Source organism: Neolamprologus multifasciatus, chromosome 6 (assembly GCF_963576455.1).
Source record: "Neolamprologus multifasciatus chromosome 6, fNeoMul1.2, whole genome shotgun sequence".
NCBI lineage: Eukaryota > Metazoa > Chordata > Actinopteri > Cichliformes > Cichlidae > Neolamprologus > Neolamprologus multifasciatus.
Genome location: NC_140444.1, coordinates 8123608 through 8144851, shown reverse-complemented (window position 1 = coordinate 8144851; position 21244 = coordinate 8123608).

The following is a 21244-nucleotide window of genomic DNA, read 5'->3' as shown; positions in this document are numbered from 1 at the left end:
AGCAGGTAGAGACTGCAATATCAATGTCAATCCATTATTAATGATTGCTTACAGATCTGTTACCTAACACCAGAACTTGAGTATATTGCCTTGCTGGCAGCTTCTTGAGGCGCTATGCGGAGTGTGTCCTAAATGCTACATAACAACATGAACAATGACAGTGTTACGTATTAACTCGTTAATGTTCACAATCTAACTTTTAGTGGGAACATGCTAATGTTTTCTTTTTCTTTTCTTTTTTTGCCTGTCCCATTTGGTTCTTTAGCCGTCAGAATTGTTGTCTGAAGACCGACAAGGATACCCATGGATTTATTTTGCCAAATGGATCATCACGGCCTTGCCGTATTGGTCCATTTGATCGACCTTTGTTTTTATTATTTATTTTATTTTATTTTCAGTTGTTACAGACGGGACAGACATGAGTGAGGGATAGGAAAGGGAGAAAGAAAGAGGAAGGAAAAGAAAAACAGAAGGGGAGAGGGACAGTGAGAAAGGGAAAAAAAAAACTCCTGGATCACCTGTTGAGAGAAAAAGAATAGAAAACAAGCAACAAAAAAAACCAAAGCAACATACTAAACACAACACCATCGCATTAATCTAGCTAAGTGTAAACAGCAGTAAATACTAAATATTGAATGTTGTTGTGCAGCACAGACAGCGCAAAATGTGCTTTGAAGTAGCAGCCAAGAAAGGTGTGATTTAAGTCTACGAACAGTGAACACCCGTGTGCACACCTGTGTGGATCGGCGCGCTTGTATTCAAATGGTTTCCCCATGTAATGGTCTGTAAGAGGATGTAGAGAGCCATAGCCCTGTCCCCCAGGGCATGAAGCAGGCATGGAGGAGATCCAGGCCCCAGACATCCAGAGGACCCAGAGTGCGAGAGCCCAAGGAGGACCACCGGAGGGGCATCCGTGCCACCTTCATGGGAAGGGCTGAGGATCCCATGCTAATGTTTTCTAATTAGCTCTAACACAAAGTTCAGGAGTTTTGTCACAAAGAGAGAGATAAACCAAAAGTCGTTTTCGGACTGCAGCTTTGAAGTTTTCTAGAGATTTTCTGATTGAGGTGTAGTGAGAGGACGAATGTCTGGCACAATCAGTGGATCAGTTATCAAAATGTTTTAACGCTCTAGTTTCATAATATAAAGTCCATTTCTTTGTTTTGTGCCACAAGTGTGAAAGGAAACACAAACAGCTCTTTTTCTTCTTTTTTTTAACATGAAAACTCCTTCAACAATTTAAAAGAAATTTTATTCAAAACCACAAATATCAGCTTTGTACTGGAATTTAATAATAATGGATTGCATTTATATAGCACTTTTCAGGACCCCTCAAAGCACTTTACAATCCCACTATTGATTCACTCTCACATTCACACACTGGTGGAGGCAGCTACAGTTGTAGCCACAGCTACCCTGGGGCAGACTGACAGAAGCGAGGCTGCCATATCGCGCCATCGGCCCCTCTGGCCAACACCAGTAGGCGGTAGGTGAAGTGTCTTGCCCATGGACACCATGACCGAGACTGTCCGAGCCGGGGCTCGAACCGGCAACCTTCCGATTACAAGACGAACACACAACTCTTGAGCCACGATCGCCCGATTTTGGGAGTTTGTCAATCAATAAAACACATCCTATAATGATCACAAATGTCTAATTTATCTAATCATTTTCAGTCCTTCAGCAGCTTTGCAAACATGGTTCTGTTTGCAAAGCTGCAAATTTCCCCTGTTATTGACTCAAACATTAAAGGAAAATTGTGACTTTTTGATTAATTACAAAACTCTGACTTTATAACCCCTGTTCCTGTTCCTGCAGTAAACATGGCAACAATTAAAACAAAACACACAAACTGTCTCAAAATGGTCCGTGACTTGTATTAATGATTTCTTAAAAATAGTGCTAAAATGAAAAAGGTGAGAAAAAAGTCAAACACTCCATTTTCCGCAAACTCATCCAAACAAGACACGTCAAACCTTTTGCTGTGAAACTATGAGGGAGGGCTGACATACTGTAAATGACTAAAAGACTCAGACTGTTGTGACATAAAGAGTGGCTTAACCTTTAGTACATACGCCCATGTCATTGTGAATACAAGGCAATACAATCGTCAGATAAAATCTGAACTGAGATTATAGTGGGATTCAGGCTTTCTTTAAACTGCTGGATCAGGGAGAAGAGATGCTGTGTATTGCGGATGTTTGATTCCTGTCTGACACCAACCGAGAGTTCCTCTTTGTGTGAAATTTGGAGAAGTGAATGTGAGCTGGCAGGGGGCCAGGGTGTGGAGGATTTGGGTACACCACATTTTCATTTCCCCAGTAAGTTGCAGTAATGGGTCAGCTGTGGTGCCAGTGTGGCAACAGCAAGCTTTGAAGGAAGGGTTCAGGTCAGGAATCAAGCAAAAGGACGCACAAGCCCAAAACACATTTGAGAACAAATATTAATGATTCAATGAGAAACTTTAGGTGCTTTATGGACTTTATTGACCTTTAAAAGTCACAAATGACTTTCAAAAGTCATAAACAAAGTCATAACGCAGTAGTCCTTATATATATATATATGATGTCTTACTGCAACTCAGTGTAGTTGCATGGCGGTTTTCCCTCCTGTTTTCAGTCTTTATGCTAAGGCAGGCTTACTATTGATTGTTTTTTATCCAACAGGATCTGAGTGACGTAAACGTCTTTGCTGAGAGAGTGTTTTATTTTAATTGCAAGGGAACCCACCTAAAACTCAAAAAAGGAAGTGAATCTGTGCAAAAACAGCCCATCACTACAAGCATCTGGACAGCCTGTCTGACAATTCATGCAATAGCTCTATTATAATATAATAATAATTATATAATAATTTGGGAGAGGAATAATTTGTCTCTCTGCAGACACAAACCTCCAAGATGACCAGAAGACTAAGGAAAGCTACATATCTGTGTTTTCCATTTAAAAGCTCTGTTGCATATCTGGGAATACAGTCACAGCTTCTGGCAGAAAATTAACCATTTCCAAAAATGTTTCAATGCAGACGGTATGTCTTTCCATCAATAAGCTCTTACATAGCTTTCCTTTGTAGTGAGTAACTTACTTCATGTACTTGTGACACAGTATGTTGCACGTCTATCTTGGATTTTAGATTACTGTAATTAACATTATTATTGAGAGCAGGAGCAGGGCTGTGATTTATCTTCATCATGTTAAGGCTTCATCTGTGGGCATGAATTTATCTGTGCCTTATGGATTTGTGCGCATGCGATTTCACAGGAGCGATTTGCTCCTGTGAAATTAAGAAAGAGCTAAAATATATGTTGACCTGTGAGAAAGAGAACTCATTCACATGATGGTTGATCATAACATTAATCACAGTAGCGAGTAAATGACTTGGTTATTTACTCTCGGGATGTCAAATGAGAAGCTGTGGTATTGGTTTGAGGTGAGAGCCTCACTTCAGCCTACACAATTTCCCAGCAGGTAATTTAAATGAGAAATGGTAGCTATGTTTATGTTTCAGGGCAGAGTTAGTGTTGCTAATGTTAGATTATGTTACTGATATAGAAAAAAGTTTGAAACCCAAACAGCATAACCAGGAAACCGATTTCCAGGATATCTTGGAAATCTGTTCCTGTGTTGTATTTACATAAATGCAATTTTAAAAGTTTTTGATTTGTGTGTAATTTTCATTGTCGCCTGATTTCTAAAACGTGAGGGAACAATTTAATAAAAACAAAAATGAAATATTCTGAGTAGTGGTGAGAGTTAGGGTTAGAGTAAAGGCTTGGGGTCATCACCGATGATGACTTAGACCTCAGAGGGTTAACTGCCATGCAACCGAGAGCACCTTCATTATGAGAAATGTTTACAGAGACACACAAAGGGGGAGGACAGGTCTATCTAATTGCGTGTTTACTAGAGATCAATGTTGCGAGTCTTGGTGAAACTGTGTAGGCGCCAAAAGCGCATTTTTGATGCACTCGCTGTCACTGATGATCATTGAACTCAGCACTTCTGAACTCCATTGCTTCCTGGAAAAGAAAGAGACGTGCATAGAAACAGATGCCATGGTATAATAATATAGCTGTTGCCATTATCATCAAAGTCTGAGTGTTGTGCACCAGCAAACGGGAGCTATATATATATATATACAGAGAGAGGGAATCTAGACGACTTGCTAATTTACGTTCAGTGGGTTCAGTGGTTCAACGGTGCTTCCCCACCCATTGATTCATTCATCAGAACAGCAAGTTCATCATGCTGTACTCAATGCAGCCATGTACATTTTGATAACAGTGCTGAATCCTGATGGCCACTCTGTTCCACATGACCGCTTCTTAAAGAGACTGAAAATCAGATTATCGATGTTGTTAAACTTTTAAATAAGCACGTGCAACTTCGAAGTTACTGTTTCGATTTCTAAAGCAATTTCATTACAGCGTACCAACCAACAATATCAAATACTTAACACAAAACTAAGATAATATTATTTTCGTATTCAAATTTCTTACATTGAGAGGGGTTACAGTCATAATACATGCTAAGTTAATCTCCTAATTAGTCATTCAAGCCCCTCAAACTTTCATCTGAATTCAGGAGTAAGAAGCGTTTCACTCAACCTCATTATTTACTGTCTGTTTCACAGCAATGTAGCGATGACACCAGCAAGTGAAGCCCACTTCTATTTAACTTACCAGAAGTGGTTCACCAGCTTGGGTTTTCACACACAGTCGCATATATGTGCGCGCACTCACACACACATGCACACACGCTCACACACGCCGACAGGAACTTTCCTGTCAAAGGATAGTTGTTCTCATACTAAGAAAGCCAAGTGAGAGAGTACAAAGGCGGTCAAAGGGGATTGCTTTTTATATCTACATGCACTGAATGCCTTCACGCAGCGCTATAACTGGCTTCCGCAATAATTTGGGCCAACCTGTAAACGAATCAAACTGTGAAAAGAGGCATTTCAGTCCTTAAATGAGCAGCCTGCTCCATCATTTACTGGATCTGCTGTTTTCAAGTCTTTTTACTGACGTTTGTGTGTGTGTGAGTGTGAATCTGTGTGTGTGTGTGTGTGTGTGTGTGTGTGTGTGTGTGTGAGATAATTCTGTCAGCCTTTTGTACTGGGATGCCTGTTATCTGACAGCTCTCTGATGTAAAAAGAATTTCCTGATAAATTACTCACCATCATATTGCAGCCTACAGATCTTGTAGTGTAATACATATGTAAAGGTGTATAGGTGGCTGCCTTGATCCGCCACACAGTGTGCAGGGAAAGATATGCTAATTATCATGTGACACATATCAGAAAGCCATTTTAGCGCCCAGTATTTAACCAAATCTAAGACATATTTGTACCGCTGTAAAATTCTGCCTAGCCACAAGGAACACTGACCAGCCACAACATTAAAACCACCTGCCTAATCTTCCGTGGATTGCCCCTGTTCCACTTAAACGACCCCAACCCTTTTGGGGCGTGGGTATGAGTCCACTGTGGGCGTTTGCGTATGACGTCTGCAGCTGATCCTTTGGGTTCTGTGGGTTGCAGACCCACGTGATTCGAGTTTGTTCCAGCACATCCCGCAGAAGCTCTTTTGGGTTTCAGAGGAGGTGGAAGCTTCCTTAGGCTTGTTGAACCATTTCTGACCAGGTTTTGCAATATGACAGAGCGGACGGCTCTCCAGGGTAGGCTGCTATTGATAACGTGACGCTAACTCTTTCCCCCTTGAATGCCTTGTTTCTCTTTTCTGAAATGAGAAGTTTCTGTCATATTTCAGGCCTGCTTTCAGAACAAAGCGGCTGGGTGTGCATCAGAAGTTAGTAAGGGTGATCTCTGCCTATACAGCGTACTAGGGCTACCCTTGGAAAAACCCAGAACCTATTCTAATGGTTGTCAAACCACATCTTTATTGATGTATATACTGTGATGTCAAAATTCGTCATCAAGGGTACACAGAAGGTCACATGCTGTCTTATGGGGGAAAAGTTAAAACATTTTCCGAATAACTAAGAGTCTGTTTTTTAAAGTAACTGTTAATATACCATAAGTGGGAAAAGCAAAGGTGATCGTGTTGTCTTTTTTCAGTTAATAGCTGCCAACTCATTGCACTGATTCTGAAGCACTACAGTTTTGAAACAAGTTCTGCAAAACAGACATAAGGAAACCTTTGTCATTTATAGAGTCAAGATAAAGAGAGTCAAGAGAAAAAGTAGTTTCATTGATTGTGCAGAAGTGGTCTACAATTGGAAACAAGTGTTAATGTGAATGAAAACTTTTTATCCCTGTGCAGCAGATTTGTTAAACCGAGCAAATGTAGATTGAATCTGCATTTGCATGTAACTTTACACTTGGAATTTAAACTTGGTTTTCAAGGCCGTGGGATTGTAAAACTCTTTCAGCTGCATCACCTCAAAAAAAATACATGTGCAACTACATAGGTGTGAAGTGTTTTGGTTTTACTTGTTTTCAGTTTTTGTGGATTCCACTGTGGTTAGCTTTCTGCGGTCTGATTACTTTTTAAACAATCTTCTGCATATTATGAATGAGCAAGTTAGCGCTAATTAGCATGCTCATCCTAGAAATAATTTTTTTTAAAAACTCCACCATATCTTTCTTTTTTCAAGTAAATCACCCTCACAAACCCACTTTTTCTGTTATGACAAGTAGTTTATGGTGAACCGTGAGTGGGATTCTGTCGTTGACTGCTGTTACTGAGTAAGTTCACCGTGTTGCTGATCTGCTCTTTTCTAACAGCTCAGAATTCCTCAGAAATGTCACTTCTGACCACATACTGTGGTTGTTAGCCAAAGTTCCAGGGACTCACTTTAAAACAGAAGTAAGGCAGAACTTACCGAAAGCCTGCATTAACTTTGATTTCATAAACCTCTTCATCATTAACCACGACTCTGTTTGGTGTTATAATTCCAGTTTGCACAACTATTGCAAAACCGAGCAGTGTTGATAGCATGATTTCCTGATTCCATTGGCCAGTGCACGGGCAAAAATGTTCAGTATAGCAAAGATTTTGTGAAATCAAGCCTTCTTATTCAGATAGCACGACATTGAATTAATTGGTTAGCACAGTTTGCTCCACAAATTAAAAGAAAAAAGGAGTCCAAGTGCATTTGAGCAAGGTACTGAACTTCAGACTGCACCTGATGCATCGATCAGTGTATGAGTGTGAATGTGACAGTTAATGTGGTGTACATGTAAAATACGAGCTGTATGACTGTTTGAATGTGGTTTGAAGAGTTAGAGTGCTTCAAGGAAAGTGCAATGTACATGCCAGTTAATGTACCAATTTGCTTATTCCTTATTCACATTTATTTGTAAACGCTAGCAAAACTCATTTGTCTACTCTCTATCCTCATCTGTTTTTCATTACATAGTTTCACCCCTCATATTTACCCCCTTAGACTCCCATGAGAGCAAAGGGAAACAGAAATAGAGCAAGGGGGAAATGCAGAGTCATTTGTAGTCATAAAAAAAACACCCTCCTGCACTAGCACTGAAATACATAAGTGGTGAACACTTTATCAGCATCTCTCAAGATGTGAAGGAAATGCGCTTGCCTCGAGAACTCTTGAGTTTATCAAAACATTTGGATTCATTTCAGAAAGGTGCAAATTATAGAGCAAACACCCAGCCGTTAGCGATGAGGCGCAAGGCTTAAAAATGCGTCCTCATAGCGTTCAGCTGGGTGTCAGGTAGCAGTAGAGACGGGCGTGACTGGGAGAGGGCTAGGGACACTTTCATCAATACTCACTAGAATGAAACTACTAATATAGAGAGACTGAGAGAGAAAGCTTTTAGTCAGATAACCACAGCCAGCTCAATTCTGTCTGGCAGTGAAACGGTTAAACTGCACTTTTGCTTTTTCTGCCTCCCAGCTGTCTGGTATTACTGGTGGAGCCTGATGCCCAGAAATGAGGTGGAGGGTGTTATCAATCAGATGGGTATGATAGTAACCATTAGGCAATGCGTGAAAAAACTGTCTTAGAGATTTTTCTCGGGAAAACTGTTTCCCTTTGTTTCTTGCTGTCTGTCTTCTCTTCTTATCTATCCATACTTCTACCTGTTTGTCTTCCTCTTCCTTCTTGTGCACATGCATACATTATGCGTGCTTTGCTGAGCATGGTGTGTGCCCTTTGGGTGTTTTTTTTAATGCAGACATTCTTGGAACAAGCATAGTACTTAAAATTCTGCCCAGGGCATCACTTGACCCTTGTTTACAGCACAGGTGCATCCACAATAATGATGATATTAAGTCTTCTTGTCATGTTGTTACTTAACTTTATAAAACTAAACAGGATTGCAAGTGTGCACATGCAGACGCTCAACTAACTGACGCCTCGCCTTCTGCCCCAGCATGGCACAGAGATCATTATAGTGTGGATAAAGCAAGCCTTTAAGTTTGTACAAAAACATATGCTTTTTATTTGAAAAAATTAAAAAAAAATCTGTTTTACTGCACTGACTTTGTACCTTGACTGAAAATGAGATCTCAAGTTGACGATTGAATTTGTTACTTGCTACGTTCTTCCCTCAGTGTGCCTTTTTAATGGTTTTGATATTGTCTGGTTTGCTGTGCAGCAGTTGCCTAATCCAAGAAGATTTTCTTCTCTATTGTAGACAATAACGTAATCTTATTTTATAAGCTATCTGCATGACAAAAAGTTAAGTCTGCAGCCAGGCGGATGGATTACCATTGACATGCCCATAGCCCAAACCTGAGACACTGATGCTAAATCTGATTGCCCCAGAATTAAAAGAAAACAAAGTAGTAATCAGTTCATACTACATGAGATGAAATGAAAATAAAGAAGCTGGGATTTACCCCAGTTTTTCCTAAAACACTGTTTTAAAAGAAAAGAGTTAAAATGTAGAAATGTGTAGCTAGCTACCACTGTTCATATACCAGTGTTGTGTTGGATTATAATGTAGGTATACTCCACTTTACAGGCTGAGCTTTAAAAACACGTTTTAAATGGTGAGTAATAAAAGTGTAACATGTGGTGAATAAGTTCATTAAAAGCCAGGATTAGTTTGCTTCTGTATGTGGTCAGCTAATTAGCCAGCTATGCTAATTAGCTGACAGCTAATTAGCCAGCTATGCTAATTAGCTGACAGCTAATTAGCCAGCTATGCTAATTAGCTGCCCACAATGATAAGTGTTAATGAACAAAGCCACAATGAGAACCTGTTAATCTAACTAATTATAATCAGTAATGACCTGGCTGAACACTTCAGATGTGCAGCACCTCTTTGTCGAATGAAGCTCACCATCTTGGGTGTTATTTTACAGACTTTTACTTTCCTAAATGAAGGACGATGCTTCTCACAGACAGTTTGATGAAGTAAAGTACTAAATCATGGTGACCTACTGTGCATAATTTAGTTTTAAATTGCATTTACACTCTACTCTAAAAGAACTACACATAAGGAGGGATTTGGGGCTTATTTCAAGAAAACAACTGCAGCCCTGCATGAAAAAAACCTTTGAAAAATCTTTGAAATAAATTGATGTAATGAGCTAAATCTAATTCCTGTCTTTGAAAATACTCAGTTGGTTCTCTCAGCATGCATCTTGTTTTTAATTTACCATCTCTCACACTCATACCATTGTGGCATTTTAAAAGACACAGATCTTCATTCATTAAACATGTGGGAACGAGGATCTCGTATAAATATGATTACCACTGATTATAGTACTTCAAAAGTACTGTGAGTGAGACTGTGGTACACAGTGAGAGTAGCTCTCATTCATAAGAGACTGAAACACGGCAAGGCACTAACCTCACATCCTGTGTAAAAGCAGCAGGAAATGCTTAATTTCCTGTAGTGAAGTGTAGGTGGGGGCTATTACATATTTGCTCGCTGTGTATATTTGACACATTAGAGTGTGTGATTATCTGTTAGAATCTACATTTTATCTGGAAATCTGTCACCCACTATCTTTTTTTCTTTCTTTCTTTTTTTTTTTTTTTTTAGAAAGATCCTCTTAGAAAGGCAACTTGATAAACACATTCAAACATTAAAACATGGGATAAGGGCAGGGCTCTTTTTGGGTAATTATTAGATTGCCATAGATGCATTAGCATCACTTAAGTGTGAAAATCTTTCTTATCACCATCAGTCATTTAATCAAGAGCACCTGATACTGTAGAATCAATCCGGCTATGTTGTCATTACTTTGTTTTCTTATTGCCTTAAATGATGTCAGTAAATTTCTAAGAAATTAGGTCATCTGACATAAGAGATTTGACGCACTGATAAGATTAGGTGTCTGTGCTGCTAAATAAAAACTCAAACCTGTTGCCTGAGGCCCTTCACATATACGTCGCACTTTTCTTACATTTTATCGACTTGTGTTTGATAAACTTTTACACCTGTAATGACTTTAAGATGGAGATGTAGTCCGTCTGTTAGTGATGTAAACAGTCGAATTCACCAGAATACATGACCTTGTTTTGCAGTTGCGGCCACATCCCTCTTGACTAACAAGGTGCATGGAGCGCAACACACACACACACACACACACGCGCGCGCACACACACACACACAGAGCTGCTACTTCTGATCCCTGAAAATACTATACTGTTGTCAAGGAAACTGCCAAAGCTTATTCTGTGTGTGTGTTTGTGTTTGCGTGTGTGTGTGTGCACATTAGTAAATCTTGGAATAGCTTCAGTGACGCATACATTTGCTCGCACCATGCCAGCTAACCGCCCTCTTTCACCTCCCCATTCTGTTACAACATACATCCATCTGTCCTCTGATCTTTTCCTTTTCCATTTCTTTTCTTTCTCCTCTTCATGCTTCAGTCTTTCTCTCTTTTCTCCTTCTCGCTCTGGTGGTCTCTTCCTTCTCATCTGTCTTTCCTCCTTTCCTTTCCTTTCATCGTATCCAACGCTCTCTTTATCTCCTTGATCGATTACTGTTCTTTTCAGTCATAACATCTTATTGGCTCAGCAGAAACACTACTGATCAATCCGAGTCTAATGTGTGTTGAAAAAAAGTTTATAAAAACCAGAATATTTCACCAGGAAAAGAGAAGAATGCACCACAGGCTGCCAAAGCTTGTTAGTTCGTGAGATCAGTGTTAGCAACTCTGCTTATGAGCCATGTAAGGTTTATTTTTACAGGCAGTAAAATCCCATGAGGGAGTGATGACTTCATATTGTCTCTGATTAATGGTTCGACATGAGGATGGGGGGAGGATGGAAAGCTCAGCCAGAATCCCTTCTCCTCTGTCCCTTCAAGGCATCTACAACCTACATTTATACAACAACGACGATGATCTGGTGGCAAACATAAATCTTATTTTCATATCTGACTGTTGAGTGAAAGGCTGCCCAGCTGTCACTTTCCACATGACATGGATTTTATTGTTGCTGATCTAATAATTATCCCTGTAAATAAGAAATCTGAGCAGCTCCAAGATCTTGTATAACACTTTTGGCATTTTTTAAGGCTGTGCCACCTAATATGGATTAATTCTGACATGACAACAATAGCTATTTTTAAAGACTAATCCTTAATCCACCATCAAATCCATCCTTCACTACTGATAAGTAACTTAAATGTTTGTGTTCACACTTTTATAGCTTCTGAGCTGCATTTATAATCACAAACAGAAGTGAGCACATGTGATGACACATCATATAGTCATATGCCATCGGATCTTCCACCTTTCTGTTCGAAGTGAGGTTAGGAAACTCTTTGTTTCAACTTATATGAGTCCAGCTTATTTAACTCCCAGACTAAATATAACGTCACTCGTCATAATCAGCTCGCATCTACGGGAGCTCAGAGGACCACAACCAATAAAGTTTGTAGCAGTTTGGCATTTTGTTTGCGTGTATGTGCAAGTTTGTGCTGCGTGTGTGTGCATATGACTCGCTCTGAGTCACCGCTGCCCCTCTGGGTGCACAGCCAGGGCAATGAACACGGGTTTATGTGCGAGTGTGGGTTAGTGAGAGTGAGGAGAGTGCACATGTTTGTATGCACATGTGTGGATAATAGCATCCATATATTGGTGTGTTTGTGTGTTTATTTGTCCTGTGGAGCTGCCCAGACCTGAGCACTCTCCTCGGATGAGTCAAGACTGAGTGCATCCAGTCCTGAATCTGTTCAAATCTATATTCTTTCAAGAGCCTGCTTGGTTTAAGTTTCTCCCACACACAGTTCACATTAAAGTTCATCATTTTAAAGTTTTTAGGTTTCTTCAAGTGATTTAATACATTATCTGTCATAATGTCACAGTGGTGTTCATATCAAACACGACCAAAGGTTCAGGAAATGAGATTATCAAACCAAGATGTATGAGACAAAAGCTGAAGCTTGAGATTTTTTCAGCTCTTGTCACTGCATGATGTCATAGAGAGCAGATATTCCTAATACGGTCATCTCAGGCACAAAGCCGGGGCTGTGAGCACAGAAACTCCACCCACTTGGTGTTAAAAGTTTCTGCTCGTGGGGGGCAGCGAATCAGGAGAAAGTGTTCTTAAAGTAAAGGAAAAAGTAGCTAAAACTGCCCCAACACTGAGTAGGATGAGTAGAATTGTTTTTGAATCACAAATGATGTGAATAAAATAAGAATAGTGAGGTATAAATAGTAGTCTTACTTTAGCAGTAAGAAATCATATTAATAGTCCAAAATCACCAGTGAACTCTCAGTCCATAAAAGATAAAGATAAAGATTTATGTCTTATTGAAAGAATAAACTTGATGTGATTGCCATTTTCTCATTCCTTTTTGAATTCACAATGATAGCAAGTATGTGAGATAGTAAGTCATTATAGCAAGAATTGAAAATTTGGAGAACAGCATGGACACGATGATGACTTAACGACAGCAAGAAGCCCTCATCCAGCTGGTCTCAATCGTGTGATTGGTCATTAATCAGACCGCCTGTTAAGAGCGAACAGATTCGGCTGAGAGCTGCTCCACCTGAGCTTCAGGGTCTGAGTCAGTCCCACCAGCAGGAGAGCTGGTAGAGAACAGATACCATGGGCTCCTCCTTAGTGGAGTCAATTAAGCTGTCAGCATGTGTGTGATTGTAGCTGGACCAGCAGTCTGTGACTCAGGATGATGCCTGTGAACCAAATGGAAAACCAGAATTATTTTGGGGTTTTGTCTGTTTTTAGGGGGTGTCTCTGTCTGAACTGGGGGAATAGATGTAAAAGATGAAAAGAGAGAAAAGGGGAGGGTATATTCTCACGATTGTAGTATGACTTTACTGTAAAACTCTTTTTCCTGGCATCATCAAGGGTGGAAAAAAAACAGTAGCCTCTTACAAACACTCAGCTGTGATTAAACGTGCGGTTTTCTTGCTGGGAGTTTACATCATGTGTGCTTATGTGTGTAATTTTGTGGTTGTATATGTGTGTTAGATGTTTAGGTCTTCTGAAAGATTAAAAACATATTAAACTGTGATGAAAGTGTAGCTTTTTTAGAGTTAAATAGCTCTTCCCAGAATATGCGGTACCTTTATGACCCCCAGATGAACTGAGTAGATGAGATCAACGATAACTTTCAGCTGTAAGGAACCGCAGTCAGCAAATGAGTTGTTTCAGTGCAGACTGGACAAATGGCAGGAGGCGTGACGATGGAAGGAGCGACAAAATCAACAACATCCGTCTGAGACGACCCACGGAGGTTGAAAGCGCCTTGTGGAGATGTTCAAAGACAAAAAAAAGGGCCAGTTTCTAACTGCTCCAGTGACTCACTGCTCATTCTCCCGGCTTTACGGGAACAGGATGTGTTTTTAATTCTTCGCCTTTTTTTTTTTCCTGCTGCATGCTCAGGTGGAGCAGAGGAGGGTCAGACTGTGGTTTAATGTTTGTCTGTCTGTGTGAATGCTGTGGTGTGTCTGCTTGTTCGTCTGTGTGTCTCAAGTCTATAGCTCAGGGCAGATAACCCAAATTGTTTCACAGGTGTCTAGAGAAAGTTGAAATGCTGAAAGTGCTTCTGTGGGAGAATAAGACCTGCTTTGGAATCAAGTAAATAATTGAAGTTAAAGCACAAATCATAAGTACGTATAGCTATTCTGATCAGCTTAAATTAAAACCAAAACAAGAAACTAAACTAAAAATAAATCTATAGAGTAGATTACTGAGTTTTAGTTTCTGTTAGTTAGGTTAAATGTTTTACATGGTAAACACGAGGGGGGTGTTATTGAACTTAGGACTTGAAGGTAACATTGAGTCAACTTTCCTCTGAAATTGTTGTTTGTAATATAACCTATAACATCGAATCCCATATTAGTTCCCTTGAAAAATATTCCCAGCTAAAATTGAAAGTAACAAAAAAATAACAAAAACAATACATTGTTAAACTGTCAAACTGAAACTGAAATGAAAACATTTAAATGTCATACTGGGTACAGCTTAGCTTACCAATGAGAATATGCGGAAGAAACTAGCTTACCTCTTTCGTAGTAATTTTAATAGACTTGCCAACATCTGTGAGCTTCACCAATTACACGAACATCTTTTTAGTTTATTTTGTACAAATACTGAAATGTAAAACTGACGTGTTAGGTTACTCTCACTAGCTGTCATGTTTCTATTATGACGTTTAAAAGCCACAGCCACTATGTGACCAGCTATTGGTTTTGTGGAGCCATAAGTGACATAATTTTAGACAATTATTATTATTTAGACAATTGCTAAGTTACTGGCCAAGGCCTGTTCAGGGACCACCGGTCGGTAGCGAAAAACACAAAATTCCCCACTGGTTGTAATTTCACAGTTGTAAGTGCTTGCTGGTTGTTGCTAAGTGAAACTCATCACAAAGCGGTGTGTGGTGAAAACCTTTTTGTGATCGCTCTGGTAGCTAGCAAGTTGCATGGAAGATACTCAGTTGTCTGCAAACACTACCACTTAGCTATATGCTAAGTGGTAGCAAAAGTTTAAAAAGTGTGATGCAAACCAGAAGCAGAGAACATTTCACTTCAAGTTAATTCCCTTCAATTTCAATTTTATTTATAGTCACCGGAAGGTTTTTTATAGTAAAGACCCTACAATAATACAGAAAAAAAACAACAATCCAACAACAAACCCCCTTTGAGCAAGCACTTGGCGATAGGAGCTTGCTCCTGCTGGAGGGTTCTTCCTGTTTAAAGGGAGTTCTTCCTTCCCACTGTCACCGAGTGCTTGCTCATAGGGTATTGTCTATTTGTTGTGCTTTTTTCTGTATCATTGTAGTCTTTACCTTACAATATGTTGTTGGGCACGATCTGATATCGTCGTATTGGTGTTGTTCCCAGATCAACATAGTAAATGTTGTTCCAGGATCAACATTGCAAGTGACCAATCAGAATGTTGTGACGTCATACTTTTGCGACTTCAGGAAAAACCGCCGTAAAACAAAGAACTGTACTTAAGCTGCGAGAAACCGCCTCTGTCCGCCGATCAACGGACCCTGACCCTGACCCTAACCCTTTAATAAACGCTAAGCAGAATTGATATTGTCCTTGCAACTTTCGAATTTCATAAATGCACGAATGGCTTGGCGCGCCAAAGAATAACATCACAACAATGTAATTGGTCACTTGCAATGTTGATCAACACCAACACGACGATCTCAGATCATCCGTGTTGTTGGCATTCAGTGCTATATACATACAGCTAAAATGAATTGAATTGAACTAAACTAAAACCACTAGTGACCAAGGCAACCTCTAGCAAACAAAAAAATAGCAAAGAGGTTTTCAGCTACACCAATTACACATTTTTCTCTAGAGACCAAGAGGTTGCCAGGGGTTGGGTAACAAGTCTCTAGACTTGTGTAATAGAGGCTTAACTAGAAATCTTGGTTTGCAAGGTGTATCCATAGACTGCATGGGTGCCTTGCATAGACATAGATACCTGCTAATTACTACTAAGTGACACATATGAAATACTAGAATTTCTCTCACTGAAACTGGAACAGAAATGTATTGGATAAAGTGAGTTTAAATACCAACACACAGCAAACCAATTTTGACTAATTTTTGGAGGCATCAACATTGATTCAGTGACTTGAATTAGTTAAGGTAAAGCCTAGCGGACAGCTACCAACCTGTCATGCAAAAAAGCCATAAACATGTTTATTTCTAATGGAAAGTTGGGCATCATAACTTGGAAGACAGACTCAAGCAGCAACTTCATTAACTGCAGTTTTTACCACGTCATGTTGACTTTATTTTACAGCAAGGAAGTTGCAGCTTGGTTTCTATTGATGCCATTATTTCTTGGCTGGATGCAGTGACTTCCTGAAGTTTTCGCTGGTTTCGTGTCTTATAACCTTATAACGACAAGAAGATAGGTCAAACAATTTCTTCAAGGCAATACCGGGGGGTGAACACAGGTTTAAAACCACAGCACAAGTTAAAAACAGAAGTGAAAATCATGAGGTTTGTCTCCTTTTTTCCTGTTAACCTTTTCAGTCCCAGAAGATTTTTGGTTGTTTTGTTAATTTTCCTCTCAGAGGTTTAAAATAACCTAAAATACACCAGTATTTTCCATTGCATTTTTCAGAGTAATCTGAACTTTCTAAACTGATGAATATGATGGAAAATATTATAATTGTCTTACACGTGCCTCAAAATTATTACAAAAGGCTAATATTTGGAACAATTTACTAACTGTTGCTACCTATGTGACTTTTCTAGAAAGTTTTTTTTGTCAATCTGGAAGTGAAACTCCACAGGTTAAGAAACACTCTCGCGAGTGTCTTTTACAACATGATGGGATTAACCAGAGCTCTGGGAAAAAACCTACTCAAGCATGGGAAGAACATGCGGGGGCCTCACCTGGATTCAAACACAAGACAGTCTAAACATGCTGCTGTAAACAACTTCTTCAAAGGTCTACAGATATACGGGGGAAGTTGTTCAGTTGAGCTAGGTCAGTGGTTCGCAGACTTTTGTTTGCCCTACCCTACTTCAGACTGAAAAACTTCACACTCAGCACCCCGCAATTTTTATCAGTCATAGAAAATGAAGGAAAAACCCTCCAAAGTCAGCAATGTAACATCAACAAAGTCTTGTACTTCCGTTGTTCAGTTTAGTTACACTCAGAGTTTTTCCCCTGGTCCACCACACCTCACCTGCAGTGGCCCCATGACCCACAGTTTAAGAACTTCTTGGTTATTAAGTACATTTGATAGAATTCATGAATAGACTCATTAGTGTTCATTAAATCAAAAATGCAGGTACAAAATGGAGCAGCTGTTTCTCGGTAGGTACCTCCAATCCAATGCTTTAAGCTGCAGATATGAATACTACATAAATACAGATAAATCTATCATAGTTTGGATTGTTTAATGTTTAGCCTTTAGTACGTTGAATAAAATTGCTTCTAAGGGACTCATAATAAGAGTTGCATGTAATAAAAGAACCATTCATATAATAATAATTCATATAAATGAGCTTAAATTGCTCTGTTTTTCCTCCCTTGTACTGCACTTTAGAGCTGTTGTGGTTCTAAGAAGTGGTTGTAATGATAGGAGCTTTTATTTATCTGCGTTTAAACATCACTTTAAGTGTTGGAAATGTAGAGTCTTGTTCTGTTGCCCCGTGGCTGCTGTCAGTCAAAAGCATCACCTCCAGTCCAGACCAGCTTCCTTGGAAACTCTTGGACTATTTCTGTTTGTCTAGGGTTTTTCCAGCCTGAGGTGGCTATTTTGGTCAGATAAATACACTGTTGTTTTGGGAGCAGGGGCTGAGGAGCATGGCACAGATGAGATCACCTCTTAAGACTCCTGAACAGCAAAACAACAGGCAGCAAGACAAGACAAGAACAGAAGTGGAAAATGAAGGCTTGGGAAATTATTGACATCTACTCCTGGCTTCAGGTTTGCCTGAGGTGAGGAATTGGGAAAGAATCTGCCCCGCAGTCTCCTCACTGAAGAAGTCATTGAAGAAGTATTTGCAATCACTGAACATATTGCTTTGTGAAACTAAAGAGAGGGAGATGTGTTTGATAGGTGTGGACAATATTTTAAGGTCTTTACCACAAAGCTGATGACTATATTTTGTTATGTGAGTAGTTTGTGTGTGTGTGTGGCTTTGAGGCCATGGGAAAATAATGCTCACTACTTTAGAGGAGTTTCTTTCCCCTTGAGAAGGTGGGAGTGTACTGAAGTCTGCTTCATGTTTGCAGAAATGTTTCGTGTGGCCTCACTGTCTGTCTGTCTGTCTGTCTGTCTGTCTGTGAGCATGTCTGTGTTGTGACAATGGCAATGACTTGTGCCCCAGATATCATCTCATCATGGCTACAAATGAGAGTGTTGTGGTGAGTGGGTGTGTGTTGTTATGTACACTCATGTCTGCTTGTATGAAAGAGAGTTTATTGCAAAGTGGTTGTCTGCGGTTCCAGCCAGGTGTGGCTGTAGACGGACGGGTGTTTAGCTTTGCTGCCAGGTACTACACCTATGTGGACAAAAACAGCTGAACACAGTTTTGTTTGTGTGTGTGTGTGTTTTCATTACATTACATTACAAAAGATTCTAGAAAGCTGCCCACTTTCTCTAGTAAAAAGAAAGAAGACATTATTATGTCGCAGACCAAGGAAAGTACCAAGTGATAGAGGAGTTCTCCATTTTCTTTCCTTTCTTAATCATGTAATTACTCTCAGATATTTTTTCTGTTGGCCTCTAAACAAAGGGTGTATTTTCTCCATGTTTGCTCAGTTAATTGGTGGCTCTAAATCATGGACTCCCTAAGTGTGGCTGCGCCCACAATGGTCCACTCCTGGGAAGATTATCGCATTTAATACGCCCACGAGTGTGGCAAAGAAAGAAAGTGCATGTCATACTATGAAAGCGCAGAATGAGACAAGGATTTCTTTATAAAATTGAATTGTACCAATGCGACCGTCTTAATTACTTTGAACTTTGACATATACATTAAAGAATGTACCAGCCACTGCACTTATGGTTAAACCAGTTCAGAAGTTCATTTATCATCATGAGCCACCAATTTATGAGCAGAAAAACCAAAGTACACTCCAAGATTCAGTTGCTGCACCTTCAGCAGCAATAGCTCAAAGTAACTGTTTTCTGTATGACTTTATCAGTCTCCCACATCATTGGGGAGTAATTTAGGCTCACTCTTCTTTATAATGTTGCTTCACTTCATTGAGGTTTGCAGTCATTTGTTTATGCAAAAGTCATAATATCTCACCACACTACTAAGCTGAGGTCTAAACTTTGACTGTATCATTGCAACACCTTGTTTCTTTTCTTTTTCTGTCATTGTGTTGCAGATTTGCTGCCGCGCCCGGCTTCACTTTTTCCAACTGTCATGAACTTTAAGATTTAACTTAGACTCTGAGATGTAGCGCTTGAGGGTTGTTTTTTTTTTCACCCCAGTCCTGAGCCTGTGGCATTGTGTTAACACACACCTGAATCCTCTAGACCAGCAAACTGCTTTTATAGAGCTTTTCACACTTGTCGATGATCAGTTGATCAAATGGATTTGATTATCAGCACCTGGCTGCTACTTACTCTCTTATTTCCCACTGAAGAAATAAGAGAGTACTTTATTTTCACATGACTTTACTTATAAAGTATATGTGCATTTTTTCTGCACAGCTGTAAGTCATATGCTGCCTGGTATGCAGCGATAGAAAACTTATGTCCCAATGGAGGAAACGCTCCAGCTGTGACCCTTAAATGAGTGTGGGTATACATTTGTCTGCCTAAATATTATGTTAAATATAATATAGCATAATAACTGAAATAAAAGGTAGGCAACATGACCATGTGATATATAACTTAAAGCATCTGTGCTCCCTCTTGATGTATGTCTTGTAGTTTCCTGCACAGGAGGTCAGATTAGGCAGAAAAGCGTGCTGGCTTTCATCCTGCAAAATGTGACAGGTTACTGTTATCATACCATAAGTATTGGGACATATTAACTGGCATACTAAATAAAAGAGTGCTATTTTATGTAGTTGTGGTGCTGCAAAGAGTAAGGGTTCTTCTTGCACCACTGGCTGTGCCTATAAAAGTGTGTGTCTATATGCAGGCGAGAGAAAGATAAAGATGCTTCAGAGTAATTACATTTTAAGAAAGTCTTCAGAATGTCTACTCCCTGTTATCAACACAAGTTAATGTTATTATTTTAGACTTATTATAATTGAATGATTAAAAAAAGAAAAGTAAAAAACAGCACACACGTGTTTTTAAGGTGTGTGCATCCTCGTGCATCTGGGGCTCCTTAAAGATTGTGTGGGCGGGCATAGTTATGCGCTAAAAATGAGGTCATCATTGCTGTTGATATATGTGACACACGCTATTACTTACACTCTTGTGATTTCACCAACGTCTCCTCTGACAGCATGAATAATGCATGTCCTCACCGAAAGATGACATCTCCCACTTTCCCCTCCCTCTCATGTGTTGTTTCATAAAGTTTACTTCATCATTACTGACCCATGTCAGCGTGAAATGTGGAGTGTTTGTGTGTAAGTTTGCCCCACTTTTATTTCGAGCTTCTATGCCCATCATCTGCCATCTTCTATCCAGTTCAACAAGTTTGCTGTCGGAGGTTTATGAAATTGCACAACAGGAAGTGAAGAAGAACGCGTGCATGTGTCTGACTGAGTGCGAGGTTTTTTTTTTTTAAGGCTATGCCACACCCTAGTTTTAAGAAACAATTGACATATGGTGATCAGCTCGCTTGTGACACGTTGAGTAACCGTTTCGTCTTAACACAGATGTCAAAATGACTCACCTAAAAAAATATTTCTGTGTTTCATTTGAGTTGAGACAAGTATTGATACCTGCTGTAAAACTACATTTTTGCTATTTCAGAGACACATGCAGTGATTTGCTTGCAGTCTTAGCAAATCTAACTGAACACCAGAGATTAATAGTCATGGATGGGCGGCACATCCTGCTCTCGATGTGCTTTTGACAGCCGAGCTCAGGCATTATTGTCCCTCGAGAAGCTCAAAGCCAAGCCACGGGATGACATCTTCAAAAAGCGAGGTCACCATGGTCAGACCAGAATGGGCAAGAGGAAAAAGGGAAGAGTGAAGGAGGGATGAGGAAAGGGGGTGGGAGAGATGGGAGCGGAAGGGTTGGGGTGATGGGTTAGGGAACGGAGGACAGCCGTTACTGTCAGCATCCATCAGGGAGCCCAGGGGTGACATGGGAGCAGGCAAAAGAGGAAGAATAAACGGGGGAGGGGGGGGGTAGAGGTCGGGGCAGGGAGTCGGCCTTCGACTAGTCATCCCTCAGCTCTCGGAGCAGCCTTGTT